We start from the raw sequence: 15902 nt of genomic DNA on the forward strand, positions 1-15902 counted from the left end.
ACAGTATGTCCTGGGTGAAGGCTGCCAGCCAGCAAGTTTCGTCTGGCAGCAAGCATGGAGGAGCTGATTAAGCAACTGGTGCAGGCAAATATACATCAGCAGTAAGCTCAGCAGGAGACCAACAAATTGTTGATACAGCAATTCCAGGTTCAACAGCAACAGATGCAGCAGCGACAGCAGCAGGAACTGATGACGCTCCTGGCGGAGGCCGTCCGTATCAGAGAAGCCGCACCACCTCGAGGCCAAAACGACAAGACCCAGGTAAGGAAAACCGTGAAACGGGTGTTGCAAAAGATGACTCAAGGGGATGACGTCGAGGCGTTCCTGGCCGTGTTTGAGAGGGTGGCGGACTGTGAGCGACTACTACCGGAGAAGTGGGCGGAGGTTCTAGCTCCATATCTGACCAATGAAACCACAGAAGGCGTATTTTGATCTGGCCCTATAGGACGCTAAGGAGTATAGCAAGCTTAAGGCTGAGAGCCTGGCGCGACTGGGAGTAACCCTCGCAGTCAGGGCACAACAAGTTCACATCTGGAACTTCCACAGGGGCAAACCTCCTCGGTCACAAATGTTTGATCTTTTGCACCTGGTACAGAAGTGGCTGCAGCCAGAGACTTGTTCCCCAGCCCAGATGGTCGAGAGAGTGGTCATGGATCGGTTTATCCACTCACTGCCTAAGCCAATTTAGTCCTGGGCTGCCCAGGGAGATCTCCAAAATGCAGACTACCCGGTGGGCCTAGTAGAGGTACCAGGCGGTAAAGGGTTCCCTGGGTGGTTAAGCAGTGGTTATGTCACCTTTCTAGGGCTCCCAGAAGAAGAGGACTAAATCTTCACTGGGTGGGCATCCAAAGTCCCAGGAGGCAGCTGAATCGCAGCTGGGAAATCAGTCCCATTCTATCCTCTGCTGGAGGTGTCATGCCCCTGGCCATATAGCCACTCGGTGTCCCATGTACTCTGAGCAAATGGACTGCAACTTGGGCTGGCGTTGCTCTTATTTTGCCTACCCCGCCTGTAGCGCGGTTCCTCAGCATGGCGAGGGTGCTCAGGCATGCTCATTGTCCATAAACGGGGTGCAAGTGTCTGGACTGTTGGACTCAGGAAGTTTGGTAACCCTGATAAGCGCCAAACTCCCTCATCAGCTGGTTTCTGGGAAGGTGGTGGGTGTCTGGTGTATCCATGGGGACGCTAAAAACTATCCTGTGGCCTGGGTGGATGTAAACATGGACTGTGGCACCTCATCTCAGGAAGTGGGGGTCGTTAAAGACTTGATGCACCCGATAATAATCAGACAGGACTTTGCTTTATTCTGGGATATGTGGGGGAAAGCGGGGACACCTGGTTGCTCGGACGTCAGCCAGATCATCCCTGAAGACACCTCGCCGCAGGCTGTAATGGACGAGTTTCCCATGTGTGTGTTTGTGGGCGATGAGGATGAGGTAGCATCCCCTGAGGTCAATATCCCTGAGCAGGGGGTGTCCGAGGGAAAATTTGGAACTGCCCAACTCATGGATTTAACTTTGAAAGGGGCGTTCAAAAATGTTACCGTGTTAAATGGAGTGCCTCAGGAGCCAGGGGGCCGACAGTGGGTTCCCTCATTTTGCTGTGAATGGGGAACTGCTGTACATAGTAACCAAGTCAAGGGGTGAGGTAATAGAGCAGTTGCTAGTGCCAGGGCCCTTTAGACGCAGGGCACTTGACATGGCTCATTCCCATGTGTTGGGTGGTCACCTGGCGCAGATAAGACTTAGGAACGGATTCTCAAGAGGTTCTGCTGGCCTGGGTGCTACAGAGAAATAATGAGATACTTGCAATGACTATAGGAAGCTGAACAAGGTCTCGAAGTTCGACGCCTACCCAATGCCTAAGGTATATGAGCTTATCGAAAGGCTAGGACCCACTCGGTACATCACCACCCTGGACCTCACCAAAGGATACTGGCAAATTCCCCGGTCCAAAGAGGCCAAGGAGAAGACAGCCTTCTCGACGCCAGATGGATGTTATCAATATGTCAGGATGCCGTTTGGGTTTCAGGGAGATCCGGCCACTTTACAGAGAGCCATGGACCGGATCTTAGCACCCCATAATAAGTACGCAGTAGCCTTCCTAGTTGACATCGTCATATTCAGCCAGGACTAGGAAAGTCATCTTGGCAAAGTTCAAGCAATACTTGACGCCCTAAGGAAGGTGGGCTTTACCATCAACCTGAAGAAATGTGCTATGGGGATGGAGGAAGCCAGGTATCTGGACTACGTGGTTGATAGAGGGGAAATAAAACCATAAATAAATAAGGTTGAGGCGATTCTGAACTGGCCACAGCCCCTCACGAAGAAGCAGGTCAGGGCATTTCTAGGCATTGTGGCGACTATCGAAGGATGTCCATAACTTTGCCCTGATAGCAGCCCCGCTGATGGATCTTCTGAAAGGCTGGGTGCCCACGTAGCGTTTTTCAAGCGTTTATGCTGCGGAATTTCCGCAGCATAAACGCTTGTGAAACGCTAGGTAATCCGCACCCCATGGTCCCCAAGGGGATTCCGCATGTTCTATGTACATGCTGCGGATTTTTCCGCAGCGTTTATGCTGCGTACAAAAATCCGCAGCATGTCATTTAATTTTGCGGAAGCGCAGCGTAACTCCCGCCATTGACTTGCATTGAGACGCATAGAAACCGCGACTGTACATTTTTACAAGCGGCTTCTATGCGTCTCTATGTGCGGATGGTACCCAGTTCTGGAGGAGAGGAGACTCTCATCTAGACCTGGGTACCATTGTACCTGTAAATAAAGAATAAAATAACAAATAAAGTTTATACTCACCTTACCGAAGGCTTCTCTCTGAATGCCGGCATCGCTTGAGGACCTGCGGTGACGTCACAGTCATGTGACCGCAGGCCCTTCACCGCTCTGTCTCGCGATATGCCGGCAGCCGGGAACAAGCCAGGAAGCAGAGCTGCAGCCACGCCGGGCATCGGGGGTGAGTATAGCTTTATTTGTTTTAATTTTTACGGTTCACACTGTATAAATCCATGCTGTTTTCATGGATTTATACAGTGTGACCTAGTTGTCAAGCACTTTCCAAGTGATGCTATCGCCTGGAAAGCGCTTGTCAATCTGCATGCGGAAACGCATGTGAATCCGCATGTGGATCCGCATGTATTCTGCAGGAAAAACGCATGCACAATCTGCATGCGTTTTTTCTGCCAGGGAGATTCAGAAATGCTGCAGAAATTTTCTGCTTCATTTCTGCATCGTGGGCACATAGCCAAAGGGACGAAGTCGGCTATGGCTAAGTGGCCCCGGAAGCTGAAGCGGCCTTCCAGGATTTAAAACTGACCCTCTGTAAACAGCCTGTCTTGGTGGTGCAAAATTTCTCCAAAGAGTCTGTGGTCCAGACGGACGCATTGGATGTCAGACTTGGAGCAGTCTTGTCCCAGGATATTAAAGGAGAGGAACACCCAATAATGTACCTCAGTTGGAAACTGTCCATGTGTGAGAAGAACTACTCCATAGTAGAAAAAGAATGTTTAGCCATCAAGTGGGCGTTAGACTCTCTGAGGTATCACCTGTTAGGTAGAAGGTTCAGGTTAGTGTCGGACCATCCCCACTAAGGTGGATGCGAGAAAAGAAGGGAAACAATGCCCGAGTAGCTAGGTGGTTCCTAGCCCTACAAGATTTAGTTTCCAGGTAGCCAGAAAGGATAGGCGTGGTGCCAATTAAATCCGCACTCCTCCACACATGGATAAGGAATCAAAGGTTCAATTAAAGTCCATCTTTTATTTAAGGCTTTATTTATTTTGGACTTTAATTGAACCTTTGATTCCTTATCCATGTGTGGAGGAGCGCAGAGTTATTTGGCACCATTACTATTCTTTCTGGCTTTCTGTTGTTTATCCCTCTGTGGATTCAGTGCTGCCTGCAGCCCTCCATTATACATACCACATGTGTTATGCATTTAACAACCCAAAAAGGTGAGAAATTTCTGTTTTCTCATGACTTAATCTGGTAACAGCGCTATTTGCGCTCCCCTTTTTATTTATTTTTATTTTCCAGGTGGAGCATAGGCCTGGGAAAAAAACATGGGAATGATGATGCCTTATCAAGGGTCTTTGTATGGTGGCAGAAGGTGCCAAGCCCACCGGCTTTGGGCAGAGGGGGGGTATGTAAGGTTGCAGCTGGACATGTCATGGACGGGAGGTATGTGTACTCAAGGTGCCAAGCTTTGGTGATGTACGGAAGACTAATTTTCCTCTTTACTCTCCAAATCACACCCCACCACCTGTGAACTTGACCCAATCCCGTCCCATCTCATCCCCAACCTTAACACAGTCTTCATCCCAACCCTTACCCACCTTTTCAACCTGTCACTAACAACTGGTGTCTTCCCCTCATGCTTCAAACATGCCTCGATCACACCCATCCTCAAAAAGCCCTCCCTTGACCCATCCTCTCTGACTAGCTATTGCCCCATATCACTTCTCCCTTACGTCTCAAAACTACTGGAACAACACATCAATTCTGAACTGTCTTCCCACCTCTCCTCCTGCTCTCTCTTTGACCGCCTCCAATCTGGCTTCCGACCGCACCATTCTACTGAGACTGCTCTGACTAAAGTCACCAACGACCAACTAACCGCCAAATCCAAGCGACACTACTAGGTCCTCCTCCTCCTAGACCTGTCATCTGCCTTCGACACAGTGGACCATTCCCTCTTACTACAGATTCTCTCATCTGTTGGCCGTATCTTGGATCTCCTCATGCTTAACAGACAGGACATTCAGTGTCTCCCACTCACACATCACCTCCTCATCTCACCCCCTATCTGTCGATGTCCCCAAAGGTTCAGACCTAAGACCCCTGCTCTTCTCCATCTACACCTTTGGCCTGGGACAACTCATAGAATCTCATGGCTTTCAGTACCACCTCTATGCTGACGACACACAGATCTACCTTTCAGGACCCGATATCTCCTCCCTACTAACCAAAATCCCACAATGTCTGTCCACTATCTCATCCTTCTCTGACAGATTTCTAAAACTTAACATGGATAAAACAGAATTCATTGTCTTTCCACCATCTCATTCACCCCCCCCACCTGATCTATCTATCAACGTCAATGGCTGCCCACTCTCCCCAGTCCCTCAAGCTCGCTGCCCGACTAATCCACCTGTCCCCACTCTATTCCCTGGCCTCTCCCCTCTGTCAATCCCTTCACTGGCTCCCCATTGCCCATAGAATCCAGTTCAAAACCCTAACCCTGACATACATAGCCATCCACAACCTGTCTCCTTATATCTTTGACCTAGTCTCCTGGTACATACCCGTACGCAACCTCCGATCCTCACAAGATCTCCTTCTCTACTCCCCTCTTATCTCCTCTTCTCACAATCGCATACAAGATTTCTCCCGTGCATCCCCCCTACTCTGGAATTCTCTACCCCAACATATCAGACTCTCACCTACCATGGAAACTTTCAAAAGGAAACTGAAGACTCACCTCTTCCGACAAGCCTACAACCTGCAGTAACCATTGCTCCACCATACTGGTGCACGACCAGCTCTACCCTCACTTACTGTATGCTCAACTATCCCTTGTAGATTGTGAGCCCTCGCGGGCATGGTCCTCGTTCCTCCTGTACCAGTTGTCGTCACGTTTTGTTAAAGATCTTTTGTAATAGTTCATGTATGTATACCCCTTTTTCACATATAAAGCGCCATGGAATAAATGGTGCTGTAATAATAAATAATAATAATAATGTAAGACTCGGAAAAGTAGGCTGCAGCACACACAGTGCTGAGAGGTATTTAATGGCTCGGATTATAGGGCCGTGTTTTACGAGCAGCTGAAAGAGCTGGGGTGATCAGCTGCTCACTTACCATTAGTCCAGGTCTTGGAAGGCCTGATTTAAGACAGCTGGGCTTGCCTCAGTCTGTCTGTGTGTTGTGCACGGTGAGCAGACCTTGCATGTGCTGCTCAGACCTTGCTGAAGGCAGAGAATGGCATTTGCATTTAAACGACTGAGGCCGTGCTGTATGGACTAGTTATTTTGTGTTTTGTTCTATTATACCTTTTTGGAACCTGAAATAGGCTGTTATGTTTTGTTTCCTGGCTGGTTTATGGACATTTAATAACACACCAGTTTGTTTGAACCTGCGGACTGCATCCCTGTGTGAACCAGCGCTTACCACAGAGCAGACCCCTCACAACACTTTAATAAATTTCACCCCACCATCAACTCATCACTCCTGTACTGAAATTAACTTTTTAGACACCTTCAAGCTATTGAACAATGAAATAGAGATGTCCCTGACCCTCTACATGGGTCAGTTTCCATCCAAAACACATAATAAAACTCTATTGTCTACAACCAACCCATTAGATATGTGATGGTGTGATATGATATGTGGGTATCTTTTTGTGTATAGTTATATTTTACTGCCCCATTACCCCGGTTTGCTCTCCCGGAGAAATTTTCTGGGGATAGTAAACTCTGCAGGGGTTTTATTAATGTATGCTCCATTCATTTGGAGATGATGGAGGCATGGTTCCCCTTCGAAAGAGCCAAAGTGGGATTTATCATCTCATTGCTTTCTCACAGGGCTCTGGAGTGGGCTACTCCTCTATGGGAGCGGAACGACCCGGTGGTAGCAAATGCGGGTGTCTTCCTTAAGACTCTAAAAAGTGTTTTCCTGGGTCCTCAGGTCACGCATGATACGGCTCTTAAGCTCCTTGCGTTGGTCCAGGGTTCTGTCACCGCCAGTCACTATGCCGTCCTGTTCAGAACCTTCGCAGCTGAACTGGATTGGTCTGAGCGGTCGCTTATCCCGGTGTTCTGGAAGGGTCTGGCTGGGCATATTAAAGATGCTTTATCTACCAGAGAGATTCCAACCTCCCTGGAGGAGTTAATATCTCTCGCTGACCGTATAGACTTGCGTCATGCAGAACACAGGTTAGAGCTAGAGGTTGGCAGTCCCCAGTATCTGTTGGCACCAGGCGTCTTTAGACCCAAATCCAAGACCTCCGACCCGGAGCCCGAGGCTATGGATGTATCCCGGACTGAGTCTAGTCCCTCTCGTTCCCGTTCTGCACATCTCTTGGAGCACCCTGTAAATAAGGGTTCCAAGCAGTCGGTAAAACGAGTAGGTCTTACCACCGTTGGTGGAGGTACATTAAATTCCGGGACCTCTTCCTCCAAGTTATCATATAATGTGACTTTGTCCTTTGGTAAATCTGCAGTTACTGCCAAGGCGTGGGTGGACTCTGGTGCTGAGGGCAATTTTTTATCATCCACGTTTGCCCAGAGACATGCCATCTCTACTGAGCTACTCTCTAGTCCAATGAACATTAGTGTTGCCAATGGTTCACTCCTGGATGTGCAAATCACCCATCAGTCTATTCCTCTCACCATGTCATTTCCTCAGGGCCACCGGGAGGTTATCTCTTTTCTTATTATTCCCGGTGGATTAGACGAGGTGTTGTTGGGTCTCCCCTGGTTACGTTGTCATTCTCCACACATTGACTGGAATTTGGGGAGAATTTCTTCCTGGAGTGGGAATTGTGCATCTCAGTGTTTGGGCAAAGTCACCCGGAGGGTAGCCTCTGATCCTTCTATCATTGCGACATCCAGTACAGATTCCTTGTCTGTTTCCAGGACCCTGTCCTTGTCAGATTATGTCGCAAAGAACTCTCAGGAAGAGAGGGTGACTGCAGTGTCCTCCAACCCGGTTCCGTCAGGGAGGACGTTTGTTTCCCCTAATCTACGGAGTATGGTGCTCTCCTGGGCTCATGCCCCTAAGATCGGAGCTCACCTGGGGGTCAAACGTACCACTAAGTCCCTTCTACGGTCCTATTGGTGGCCCCGGTGGCGCCAGGACGTCAAGGACTTTGTCCTCGCGTGTCCCGTCTGTGCGAGAGATAAATCTTTTCGCCAGAGACCGGCGGGTTCTTCCTTCCTGTCACCCGTGAAGGATTCTACACATAGAGGACCAGTTGTCACTGCTTCCTGTCCTAAAAGAGGGTACCCTGTACACCGGAGGGGTCACTTTTTTGTGAATCCTCTCTGTGACCCGTTGGACCACTTCCTTGCCCCCTGGCTCATGGACGAAAATGAGCGTCAAGTGGAGGGGGATGTTAAAGGTGGGGATAATGTTAGGCGTCGGTCTGGTGCTGGATTCGAAATGGGTCCAGGACCTTCTGTGGTCTCCCATTTCAGTCCAGCCAGGACTGATGCTGCTCAGCATCACCATCAGCCCCAACACCTAGCTGGTCCGCCAGCACTGTTTGTCTCCCAGGTAGTTGTGCCTAGCAATGTTAAGCCTGGGTTGCAGAGGGAGACAGGGCTTGTGAAATCTAAGTCCAGGATTTGCCGCACTGAGCATGTCCGTGACCTGGCGGATCATGATTGGTGGGTTGGCACCCACCTGACCCGGTGACCTGGCACCGCCTGATTGGTCCACGGGTAACGTCACCAATGGCGCGTCGGTGGGCAGGGCTTAGTCTTTAAAAGGCCCGCCCACAAAGATGGCGACGCGCTCAGATCATTTGAGCTGGCTGTTTGTGGTGTGCACACTTACTCTTGGGCTCCTCGAAGAGCCATAGCTTTAGTTAGGCAGGCTAGAAAAAGTAGGCAGGTAGCTTCGCCTTGCAGACTGGCTCTGACCAGGGGGTTCGCCTTACACCCCGAGCCGTCTGCAGTAGCCGTTCTCCCTGTACCGCCTTTGAGCCATATAGAGCGGGTCTGCTCAGTCCGGTAGCACGCCGGCTGAGTGCAAGAATACCCGGCGGGAATCACACCCGCACGCTAGCGCCAACTCCTATAGCGTAGCGCCTGTATCGAAGACAGGGCTACTGCTTCTCCCACGGTCGCACGTCTCCCTGCGGTTCTTGGAGATTGTGCGAACCGTCTTACCCTTCTGTGTGCATTAACACGAAGGGCTAAGATAGTTGATAGGTGCGTCGCCGGTCGCTCTCCCTCCGTGCAGTTAACGGAGATAGAGCGCATCGCTTTACCCGGTCCGGTGTGCTGTTAACACGGACGGGTTATCAGTTTAGTTGTCGCTTTCCTTTCCACCCGGAAAGTGTTCGGCAGCAGTCCACCAGGCTGCATTGCGGACCCCAGGTTCGGTTGCGTTCCATTAAAATAAAGTTGTCTGCAACCGCCCTCCTAACACTAATGACATATTGAACCAGGCTAGCTTGTTGATTTTGCAAAGCAATGGAAGGACCAACAATGGGACCTTCCCCCCCTGACCTGTGAATGAGGAGAATGGACTTTTAAATATCACAGCCAGGAGAGACACTGGTGAGATTCTGTATGGGACGAGGATGTGAGGACAGCATGCCAGAGAGAATGGGAGAAGCCTGGATGACTTTGGAAATATTTCTTGAAGGAATATATATGGAGAAACATATGGACTATTTTATCCTCTGTCTGCTGGACTGTTGGACTCTCATCTCCCAGGACATTTGTACCATTATCGGACTGCATTCATGTTTCTGGACTATTTTTATCCTCTGTGTGGTGGATTGTATATGGACCTTTCAGTATTGCCTATAATAAAGGTCTTGGAATTGTTCAATCTTCTCTTGCTCTGTTGATTGTGTGATGTTGGAGAAGGACCCTGTGACCAGATACAATCGGATATGTTCCAACCCTATGGACAGAGACAACACCTTGGTGACCTCAGAAGGACTTTTTTGAACGAGGGATACCATACAAGAAGAATTGAAAACCAGATTGCAAGAGCCAACAGAATATCAAGGAATCATCTCCTACATTACAAAACTAAACAAGAAAGCAATCTGGTGCCTCTAATAGTCCCCTAAAATCCAAATCTGGAGGTGCTAAGTAGAGCTACATGGAAATTGCAACCATTATTACAAAAAGATGCCCGCTTACAATCTATATTTCCAGATCCCCCACTTCTGTGTTTTAGGCAGCCCCCAAAACTAAAAAGCATCATTGTCAGAAGCTCCATGTCCTAGCTACAGGAACCTTTCCCTGCAACCAGAAAAAAATGTAAAATCTGTCCATTTATAATGAACACAGACAAGATAAAGATTCCCAACTCAAATCAGGAGACAACCACAAGATCCCAAGTACTTTCAGCTGCATCACATCTAATGTAGTGTACTTTAATTATATGTAATAAATGTCCAGCTTGGGGGTCTGTATGTAGGGGAGACAGGGCAAAAACTTAGAACAAGGATGAATTGTTATCGCCACACAATAAAAGAAAAAGATTAGATCTACCTGTGGCCTAACATTTTTTTATCCCTGATCACAGCATCATGGACATGAAATTACTTGTATTAAAAGGTAACTTCAAATCTCAGACAGAAAAATTTGGAATTACAAACTTATGACAATCTTTGACACACTCACAGAGCAGGAATGAATGTGTCGCATGGATTTATGTCTTTCTACATCAACTAAGGAATGTGCTCCTCAGACCGTTTGGGGGCATCACAATCATGGACCAGACCTCAATCACAGGACAATAAAACTTTCATACTCCTTATCAATGAACTGTTCCAATATTCACAGCCACAACTGCTTCTCCCTCTCCCATACTAATAGTTCTGCTTCACATCACTTGTCTTATCTATTGCATTATTCCTGTGCCCTGTTGTGTATAAATATGTGACTCTTCAGATTTTGTGTTATACTATGTCTACTGAAGAGATCTGAGTAGTCTCGAAAGCTTGTAATTTGTTACCATATTTTCAGTTAACCAAAGGTATCAACCACTGAAGACTCTCAAATTTTAATATTTTTTTCCAAACATCAATTTTAAGATCTATACACAGGTGTTCAATGGGATTTAGATCCGGACTCATTGCTGGTCACTTCACAACTCTACAGCACTTTGTTTCCATCCATTTCTGGGTGCTTCTTGATGTATGCTTGGGGTCATTGTCATTCTGGAAGACTCATTACCTAGAACATAAACCCAGCTTTTTGACACTATGCACTTCATTGCCACACAAAATCCTTTCTTAATCTTCAGATTTCAGGATGCCTTGCACACAGTCAAGGCACCCAGTGCCAGAGGCAGCAAAAGAACTCAAGAACATCTTTGAACCTCCACCATATTTGACTGTAGTTACTGTGTTCTGTTCTTTTCTTTGTAGGCTTCATTTTGTTTAAACAGTAGAATGATGTGCTTTACCAAAAACTCTATATTGGTCTCATCTGTCCACAAGACGCTTCCCCAGAAGGATTTTGGCTTATTCATGTACATTTTGGCAAACTGCAGTGTAGCTTCTTTATGTCTCTGTGTCACTTTAGTGGGGCTGCTTATCCACCATCTGGACTATCCTGCATTGCAACCTTTCGTCAGTTTCTCTCTTCTGTCCACATCCAGAGAGATTAGCTACAGTTCCATGGGTTGTAAATGTGTTGATTATGTTGCGCACCATGGACAAAGGAACATCCAGATCTCTGGAGATGGACTTGAAAAATATCAACAATTTCAAGGTTACAACAATTTTGGTTCTCAAGTCCTCAAACAGTTCTCTTCTTCTCTTTCGTTCTCCATACTTAGTGTGGCACACACATGCACACAATGCAAAGATTGAATCAACTTCTCTCTTTTTTATCTGGTTTCAGGTGTAATTTTCATGTTGCCACAATTGAGTTTGAACGAGCTTCACATGCATGAAATAAAGTTGTTTACCCATACCCCACAATTTTGACAAGGTGCCAACAATTTTGTCCGGCGCATTTTTGGTGGTTTTGTGTGAAATTATGTTCAATTTGCCTTTTTTTCTCTTTTTTTTATTGTGTTGTTCCAATACACACAAAGGAAATAAACGTGTATAACAAAACATGTGTGATTGTAATAATTTTCTGGAACAATTTCAAGGGAGCCAACACTATGGCCATGACTTGTTTTTGTTGCCTTTTAAATGTGTTGCAGCATATCATCCTCTACGTGTTCAGCTATATTAGGAGGCTTGCAGCAATCGCAAATTAGCAGCTTTCCATTATTGCCATTTCCATGTACATTTACCCATACTGGCTCTTCATTGTCGTCATTGAGCACAGGTTATAAATTGGATTTAACGAAAATACCCATCCCTCTATCTTTTGTTTCTTTCCTAACTTTTTAAGTGTAGTGTAACCCTCTGTTTGTCACCCAGTCATGGCTTTCTAGCCAGGTTTCCGTAATGCCCACCACATTGTAATCTGTGGCTGACACAAGAGCCTCTAATTCATTCATTTTGTTTGCAAGTCTTATTGCATTTGCCAGCAGACATTTATTACTCCTACTCGCCTACTTAATTTCCTTGCATGTCCTAGCCCCCATAAATCCTCATTGACCCCTACTGTCTCTCTGTCTACTGTATGTCCTTATTTACACAAGTACCCTCCCTCCCCCCAGATCCTAGTTTAAAAGCTCCTTCATCCATCTGACCATTTTTTCCCGCAGCACAGCTGCACCCTCCCCGTTAAGGTGCAGCCTGTCCCTATCGTAGCGCCTGTAGCTGACAGAGAAGCTGGCCCAGTTCTCCATGAATCCAAACCCTTTCTTCCTGCCACTTATTTAACTCTTTAAGATCCAGTTAACTTTCTAGTGATGATAGTGGAATCTGCAGTATTTCTGAAGACACTTCCTTGGAGGCCCTGTACTTCAGCTTCTCTCCTAATTCCCTGTAATCATTTTCAAAGACCCTCCACCTCCCTCTAACTTTGTCATTGGTACCCATGTGTACCATGACTGCTGGATTTTCCCCAGCCCCACCCAATAATCTGTCTATCTGATCACATGAAGATCCCCAAATTAACTTAGGAGCTATCTTAAGGACCATAATCTTTCCACTTAACGAGATAATGCAGACGGCACCTGACCCACCTGGAACAAAGCACTCGCCCTACCTCATACTACTGATACCCTTCCAAATCCACCTCAATTATGTCTTGAGGCCCCATCAATTTTTTTTTTAAAAGAGAAGAATAGAAAGAATTATGATTTTCCAGGCAATAGGAAGTTGCAACTTAACTTACAGGATTTAACATTTTTATAATTTTATAAGGACCTACAAATTTAGGCACAAACTTTCTAGATGTGATCTTTAAGTGCAGATATTTTGAAGACAACCACACAAAATCTCCCTCCCTAAAGATAGAAGCCTTCCTACCTCTGTGGTTAGCACCACTTTTGGCCTGGTCACTAGCTACTTAAAGATCCCTTTTGACCTCCCTCCAGACCTTAATTAATTGGGGACAAAATCTCTCCTCCTCTGACATGGAGGATTGTAATCCTGAAAAATTCCCAAACACTACAAACTACAGCAGCTAAAAAAAAAGCAAGGTCCCGGTAGTCTTAGAGGAATGGTTATTTAGAGCACACTTGGTATGGGACAAAAATTCCACCCAGTCTTTCTGATTAGAGGAGACAAAACATCCCTAATACTGCTCTATTTCCAGGATCATCCTTTTCTGTTTGACTGTTAGTCTCGGGATGATACACTAAGAGAAAAAACAGATTGATACCCAATCTGGAGCAAAAACTAAGCCAAAAACTAGCCAGAAATTGAACTCCTCAATCGAAAATTATGTTTTTGGGAACACCATGAAGTTTAACGATTTGAGAAATTAACAAAGTTGCTAAGATCCTAGCAGTTTGCATGTTTTGAAGTGGGACCAAAAGAATGATTTTGCTAAAACGGTCTACCACCACCCACATGACAGTAATACCACCAGTTAAGCAAATCAGTGACAAAGTCCATAGACAAGTGGGTCCAGGTTTGTAATGGAACATCGTTAGGGAAGAGATAACTAGAGGCTTTAGCCCTGGCACAGACTTTCAGACTTTGCATTTTCAGACATACTCTTCAATATCCTTAAGAGCATTCTGCCACTAAAAAGACCTAGAAAGTGATCTTGAAGAGGCAGAAGAACCCACATGGCCAGCGAAAAAGGAATCATGTACTTCATTAACCGGTTCCCGACCGCCCACTGTAGATAAACGTCGGCGCTTGCTGGGCTCTGTGCAGCGCCGACGTTTAAAAACGGTGGGTGGTCTCGCAGCGCTCAGGACCCCCAGGGTCCTGCAAGCGCTGCGATTCCGGTGCAGAGCGTTAGCTCTGACAGGGTACATCATCGGGACCTGATTAGATCAGGTCCCAGTGATGTTAACCCTTAGCTGTCTTCTATATGCTGTGATCTATAGTGATCACGGCATATAGGAGACAGCAGGAGGAGAGGGGGTCGTCAACTTACCTCTCCGAAGACCTCCGTGTCCTTCCAGGACCTGGGGTTGCTATGGCAGCTGGAGGTCACATGACCGCCTCCAGCTCTGCCATATATGGTGTCCTGTCTGGCTCAGCTGCAGCTGTAGCCAGACAGGAGACTCTGACTGTAACAGTCAGGGAAGATCTCATGTAATGTAATATATGTCTATTACATTACATGAGATCAGAGATCAGAAAAATAAAAATTAATGTCCCATACAGGGACTAAGAAAAAATGTGAAAAAAAGTAAAAAAAAAGTTTTTAAACTATTAATAAAAAAATCACAAAATAAATAAAAATAAATAAATAAAATATTAAACCAATAAATCCGTATATTTTTACAAAACCAAAAAAAGTACACATATTTGGTATCGCCGCGTCCGAAACAACCCGAGCTATAAAACTGTCACACTAATTAACTCCTTCTGTGCACACCGTAATAAAAATAAATAAAAAACGGAGCAAAAAAATATGCTTTTTCATCATATTGCCAAACAAAAAGTGGAAAAAAATGCGATCAAAAAACAAAATAGAAATAAAAATGGTACCACTGAAAACGTCATCTTGTTACGCAAAAAAAAAGCCGCCATACAGCTCCATCAGCCGAAAAATAAAAAAGTTATAGCGCTCAGAATAAAGCAATGCAAAAAAAATATTTTTTTCTATAAAATAGTTTTATTGTGTAAAAACGCCAAAACATAAAAAAAATACAGTAAGTGTAGTATCGCTGTAAACGTACTGACCCGAAGAATAACGCTGCCTGATCACTTTTACCACACGCAGAACGGCATAAAAAAAAAACTCAAAAAACAATTCCTGAATTGTTTGTTTTTGTTAATTTTACCTCCCAAAAAACGGAATAGAAAGCGATCAAAAAATGTCACGTCCCCAAAAATGGTACCAATAAAAATGTCAACTCGTCCCGCAAAAAACAAGCCATCACATGACTCTGTCGGCCGAAATATGGAAAAATTATAGCTCTCAAAATATGGTGATGCAAAAACTAGATTTTGCAAAAAAAGCGTCTTTTAGTGTGTGACAGCTGTCAATCATAAAAACCCGATATCAATCTGGTATCTCTGTAATCACACCGACCCGAAGAATAAAGTAATCTAATCAGTTATATCACACTAGGAACGGCGTAAAAAATAAATAAAACCAATTCTTCACCTGCTACTGATTTGTTTATTATGTCCCCAAAGATCCCAGTAAGGCTCTGCCTGTTAGAACCTTGCTGTTAGGTTTTTTTTTCCTTTGCTGGTCACATGACCTTGTTGGCCTATTTAATCCTGCTCCGCCCTTCTGGCTTTGCTGGACTTCATTGTATATCTACTTTCTAGCTAGCCTGTGCTCTGTATCTAACTCTGTTAGTTTGCTTGGTCTACGGACCTCTATGTTCTATCTATTTTGTTTGTTCGTCTGTCTGCTACTATTTCTGTTAGGAGGTGTCCCATATTCCTCCCAGTCCTTAGTACTTGTAGGGATTCCCTCCCCACATCTATAGGTCTCCGTACAGACTAGATTAGGACTTTAGCAGGTCTGATCGCAGGATCAGGTTCCCTGTTACATCGTAGGGATTCAGCTGAGTCCTATAGTAGGGACAGATCTCCTCTCTTTCCTTAGCTTTGGTAGCAGAACATAACAGTAAGTCCAGCCTGCAAATTCTCTA

The 15902-nt window shown here is 45.8% G+C and overlaps 1 protein-coding gene across 2 annotated transcripts in view; it reads right to left on the reverse strand.

Annotated features, from left to right (window-relative positions):
• Positions 1-14434, reverse strand: part of LOC141178645 (uncharacterized) — a 50733-nt gene extending 36299 nt beyond the window's left edge. Inside the window, exon 1 of one of the 2 annotated variants that reach the window (XM_073660536.1) lies at positions 14222-14434. The gene's annotated coding sequence lies outside the window, so the exon portion shown is untranslated. The remainder of the gene's footprint in view (positions 1-14221) is intronic. The other variant, XM_073660537.1, reaches the window with a different exon arrangement.
• Positions 14435-15902: the final 1468 nt, after the last annotated feature.

Source organism: Phyllobates terribilis, unplaced genomic scaffold (genome assembly GCF_046119375.1).
Source record: "Phyllobates terribilis strain yellow unplaced genomic scaffold, ASM4611937v1 Scaffold_29__1_contigs__length_15306474, whole genome shotgun sequence".
Classification (NCBI taxonomy): Eukaryota; Metazoa; Chordata; class Amphibia; order Anura; family Dendrobatidae; genus Phyllobates; species Phyllobates terribilis.